This window comes from Acomys russatus, chromosome 25 (genome assembly GCF_903995435.1).
Source record: "Acomys russatus chromosome 25, mAcoRus1.1, whole genome shotgun sequence".
Lineage (NCBI taxonomy): Eukaryota > Metazoa > Chordata > Mammalia > Rodentia > Muridae > Acomys > Acomys russatus.
Genome location: NC_067161.1, coordinates 34,410,097 through 34,416,096, shown reverse-complemented (window position 1 = coordinate 34,416,096; position 6,000 = coordinate 34,410,097).

Below are 6,000 nucleotides of genomic sequence, written 5' to 3'. Positions count from 1 at the left end.
TCATTTTTTTGGTTTTTCGAGACAGGGTTTCTCTGTGTAGCCTTGGCTGTCCTGGACTCACTCTGTAGACCAGGCTGTCCTGGAACTCACAGATATCCACCTGCCTCTACCTCCCGTGTGCCAGGATTAAAGGTGTGCACCACCATGCCTTGCTCTTTTTAGTTTTTCAATATAGGATTTCTCTGTGTACCCCAAGCTGACTTTGGCTCGCTTTGCAGACCAGGCTGACCTCAAACTCACAGAGATCCACCTACCTCTGCCTCCCTAAACGCTGGGATTAAAGGTGTGTGCCAGCACACCTGGCAGTTTTTGTTTTTGTTTTTGTTTTTGTTTTTCAAGATAAGACTTCTTTTAACTCTGGCTGTCCTGGAACTCACTCTGTAGACTGGGCTAGCCCTGAACTCTGATGTTCACCTGCCTCTGGCTTCTAAGTGTTGGTATTAAAGGCATGAGCCACCATACCCAGATCAAGTCTTTACTTTTAAAATTAATTTTAATTTTAATCTGCTTGAAAATTATATATATGGGTTACTATTTGATTATTTTCACACTTACTTACTTGTGTATGTATGCTTGTCACAGCACATGTGTGGAGGTCATAGTACAACCTGGGAGAGTTATTTCTCTCCTACTGCATGGGTTCCTGAGATTGAGCTCAAGTTGTTGGGTTTTGGTGGCAGGCTCTTTGACCCACTGAGCCACCTCACCAATCCTGCTATGTGACGCTTTGGTGCATGGACGAGTTGAATAACATTCAGATCAGGTTCAACTTACTTCATCTCCTTAAAAATTTATCATTTCTTGGGCTGGAGAGATGGCTCAGAGGTTAAGATCACTGACTGCTCTTCCAGAGGTCCTGAGTTCAATTCCCAGCAACCACATGGTGGCTCATAACCATCTATAGTAAGATCTGGTTCCCTCTTCTGGCCTACAGGTGTACATGCAGACAGAACATTGTATATATAAGTAAATAAATCTTTAAAAAATGATCATTTCTTATGGTGAAGATATAAGAAAGATAAGATCAGAGATCAAGCCAGGCATGGTGGCACATGCCTTTGATCCCAGTATTTGGGAGGCAGAGGCAAGCAGATCTCTGTGAGTTTGAGGCCAGCCTGGGTCTACAAAGAGAGTTCTAGAACAGCCAAGGTAACACAGAGAAACCCTGTCTTGAAAAACTAAAAATAAATAAATAAATAAGAGATCAAAAGGCTCAAAGTTCACAGATAAAGAGGTGTGTGTGTGTGTGTGTGTGTGTGTGTGTGTGTGTGTGTGTGTACATTGAACCATTTGGTAAATTCCTGCAAAGGGTATAAAACTCTCTTCATGTGAGATGTCAGCTCAATAGGACCAAGGAGGTGGACTTTCTGCCTAGACTAACCAGACTCAAGGGTAGCTAAGTGTGAGAGCACCAAGATGACAAACATGTGCCAGGGGTGGAACCTAGTGCTTTGTGCATGCTAGGCAAGGCCTCTACCCACTGCACTACACCTCAGCCTCCAAGTAGGTTCCGATCCGGACCATCTCATTCCAGCAATGGCAGTCCCCTGTTAGTTACAGCCGTGTGCACACACGTAGGTGTGCACATGTGTTGAGTGCAGAAGACAACCTTGGCTGTTATTTCTCCAGTACTACCCATTTTCCCTTGTTTTGTTTTGTTTGTTTTTGTTTTTTGAGACAGAATTTCTCTGTGTAGCCCTGGCTGTCCTGGAACTCATTCTGTAGACGAGGCTGGCCTCAAACTCAGAGATCTGCCTACCTCTGCCTCCCGAGTGCTGGGGTTAGGACTCATGATTTCAAGACTAGCCACGCTCCCCAGTCCTCTGCCACAGCTCTCTGTGCAGGGTGTTATCAAAGGAACTGCACCAGGGACTCATGGGACCTGTCTGCATCATTTGTCTTTTGAGACAGAAACTCATTGTATAACCAGCGATCTGTCTTCCTCTGCCTCCAGGGTGGGCACCATCGTACTTGCCTGTCTTATGCACAATTAGCTAGAAACATGCATCACCTCAAAGTTTAGTTTTTAGAATATCAAATCCAAAACTTCATTCTTCCTTCAGTCTGCTCATGAAGGGTCACCCAGCAGTGCATTCCTCTGTTGCAGGGACCTGGTTTGATTGGAGCTGAGGACATTGGACTCTATTCTTCACTAGTGCATGGCGCCTGGCCTGTAGTCAGTGTTCAATAAATATTTATTCAGTGAGCTCATTGTTTCTGAGAGAGCCAAGATGCCAAGCCAGGCGCAGCCTGTAAAGGACTTGTAACACTTCCTGTCACAGCAGTTGAACATAGACAACAGCACAAGAAGGATTTGTAAACGGTTAAGCCATTTACTGAGCTCTTGTCCTTAAAGCGACAGATACCTAAAGCACACAACTGACTCTGGCCCTCGTGCTTATTTTTATTCAATTATTTTTAAGAACTTGCATTAAAAAGGACAAAGAAATACTATGTTAGGCCATCCATAAATCTTGCTGTTAGGTGGGGCTGTGGTGGCACATGCTTTTAAAGATTTATTTATTAAGTATATAGTGTTTTGCCTACATGTGCACCTGTAGGCCAGAAGAGGGCACCAAATCTCATCATAGATGGTTGTGAGCCACCATGTGGCTGCTGGGAATTGAACTCAGGACCTTTGGAAGAGCAGGCAGTGTGCCCTTAACCTCTGAGCCATCTCTCCAGCCTGGCACATGCCTTTCATCTCAGCACTCAGAAGGTTCTCTAAATTCAAGGCCAGCCTGGTCTTCAGAGCAAGTTCCAGGATATCCAGGGCTACTCAGAGAAACCCAGTCTCAGAAAACAAAACAAAATAAAAAAAAATCTTGCTCTTTCAGGGGCTGTGTGTATGGAGAGACAGCTCAGCAGTTAAGAGCACTTGCTGCTCTTTCAGAGGAATTCACAGTACCTACACGGTGGCTCACCCTATCTATATGTAACTCTAGTTCCAGAACTTTTAATACCCTCTTCTGGCCTCTGCATTGTACACACATGCAGATCAAACTCCTGTAACACATGCAATCTTGCTCTTCCGATAGACACTGAAATAGTCCTGGTCTTTTTAAAAAGATGTATTTATTTATGTGTGTATATAAGCACTCTATTGGATGCATGCCTGCATGACAGTAGAAAGCAGCAGAGAGAAGAGGGCATCAGATGCCTTTATTGTGAGCCACCATATGGTTGCTGGGAATTGAACTCAGGACCTCTGGATGAGCAGCCAGTGTTCTTAACTGATGAGCCATCTCTCCAGCCCTAGTCCTGGTCTTAATAAGCCAAGATTCTTGTGGGGGGAAAAACCTGACTAATATTTGTATGTATGCATATGTGTATAGCTCTGAGTGGCTGTGTGTCATGTATCTGTGGGTGTCCTCAGAGGCCAGAAGAAGGCATTGGGTCCCCCAGAGATGGAGTTACAGGTGGTTGTAAGCCACCTGACATGGGTGCTGCCAACCAAGCTCATGTCTTCTGAAATAGCAAGTGCTGCTAACTGCTGAACCTTCTCTCCAGCCCCACCCGCCTCTTTAGAATACAGGGTCTCCTGGATTTCCAGGCTGGCTTTGAAATCACCATGTGGCCAAAGATGACCTTGCACTTCTGATTTTCTGTGCCTCTACTTCCCAAATGCTGGGATTACAGGTGTGGGCCATCACAGGTGCTTTATGTGGAGCAGAGAATGCACCCCAAGCCTTGTGCATGCTGGGTAAGAACTCTGTCACCCTCTTTATCCATCTTTGGTTTCAGTGTCCTCTAGTCAGTGAGGAAGCAAAACTAGTATCGATTAAGAGTGGGAAGGATCCCAGCACTGAGGAGGCAGGGGCAGGTGGATCTCTGTGAGTTCGAGGCCAGCCTGGTCTATGAAAGTGAGTCTAGGACAGCTAAGGCTATACAGAGAAACCCTGTCTCAAAAAACCAAATAAAATAAAATAAGATAAATAATTTTTAAAAGGGTGGGGAGGATGACTGTCATCCCAGCTCGGCTGAGGCAGCGGCAAGTCAGAGGCCAGCCTGAGCTACACAGTGACTTCCAGGACAGCCTGAACTTTAGAGTAAGGCTGATCTAAAACAACAACAACAACAACAAACAAACAAAAAGCAAAACAAAACAGGAGTTGGGAAGATGGCTCAGCCAGTAAAAGTAGTTGTTGCATAGGGTTGAGGACTTTAACCATCACCACAGCACCCCCGTGCCCCCAACCTGCCACCACAACCCCCACAATCCACCACCACAGCCCCCTGTCCCCAATCTACCACCACAGCTCCCTAGCCCCAATCCACGTACCCACACATGGGCTGGCACACACGTGCATGTACTCACACATGGGCCGGCACACACGGGCATGCACGCACCCACTTAAAAACGAAATAGATTTTTGAAGATACTAATGGCTCTGAACAGTGAGAAGGCTAAGGAGGCGAAGGTGCTCGCTGCCATACACGCTGCCATGAGTTCAGTCTCCAGAGCCCTCACAGTAGGACTCCAGTAAGTGTGCACAGTGGCATACCCCTCCTCCACAAATTAACGTAAACAACCTAAGCATTACCGCGAATACAGGGAAAACCCACAGCTCACACAGAGCTCAGTGCGGTCTTAGGCCTCCACTGTGGGGTTTGAAGCATGCACACTGCCCAGGGATGAGGGCAGGATCAGACTTTCATCTGAGGAGGCTCGCTCCCACGTGAAGAGACCCTATTCGGCTCTTCCACTCTGGTGAAGGGTGAGGAGCACCTGTTGTTTTTGATAATGACTTTCCTTCCTCCTTTGCTTCAGCGAAAGAACAGTTACTGGGTGGAGTGGAATGTCTTGTTACTGTCTCCACTCAGCCAGTTTATATACCTAAGAAATGCTTGAGGATTGTTATATTCTAAAAAAGTATGTAATATGGAATCTGGTGTGGGGATTATGCATCTGCAATCCTAGCATTTAGAAGGTGGAGGCAGGAAGTTTAGAATTAAAGGCTATCTTTGGCTACAGAGTGGTTTCCAGGCCAAGTCTGGGCTACATAACTCTCCCTCTCTCCAAAAATCCCAAACGAAGAAAATTATTTTAATTTCACTTTGCTGTTTTAATATGACTTTGCCTACAACGTGAAAGGAAAATTGCCTACCGAGACATTTTCAGAAGCTAAGCCTCTTTTCCAAGCTGGATACCCGTCTCTGTTTGTGTAACTGAACACTTTCTCCTTTTCCCCACAAAGAGCAGCTTTTTTGCCTTCCCCACAGGCCATCTGCACCACCCTGAGCCCTAAACCAAGAGTGGCCAGCTGCCCTTCCAGCTGACACAAAGCATTCACGGATAGATAAGGGCAGGAAACTGAAGGTAACTGCATCTCATTCTGCGGGCATTGTTCCTCCGCCTTCCAGGGCCCTCGGCACAGCACGGTGGCTGCCTATCTCATCTGGGCTAAATACCAAAGCTCGAGGCATCTATTTAAGGCCGCTGAAGCTTCCTCCTTGAATTTCAGATTTAAATCTCCACTGTCCACTCTCATCTGTTTTCTAAAGATGTGGCTTTTAGGACAGTAACTGAAGTAGGGCTGGTCTAAGAGGAGGGAGGTTGGAGGCAGCTGTGCCCTCCTTGAATGTATGAGAAACTTGGGAGTTTAAAATTAGGAGCTGTAACAGCCCCGAAGAGTCACACTGTGCCAGGATTGGAACAGAACTACATTTACAAATTCACTCTAATTGTGTTGTTTTGAGGCAGGGTCTCACATAGCCCAGGTTGTCCTCTAACTCACTTGGAAGCCTAGGATAACTTTGAACTGCCGAGGTAGGAGGATGGTAAGTTGGAGGCTAGCCTAGGCTACATGAGACCCTGTCTCAAACCCTCTTAGCCCCCAAAATGTTGATAACGTATTGAAAATATTACACTAAGTAAAATAAGACAGCCACTGAAGAAAGAATCTTGAATGAGAACACATCTAGGTGATCCTGGAGGAGGCTAATTCAGAGAAAGCATAGGATGGGGCGTGTGTGTGTGTGACATTTTTGGGGGATGAA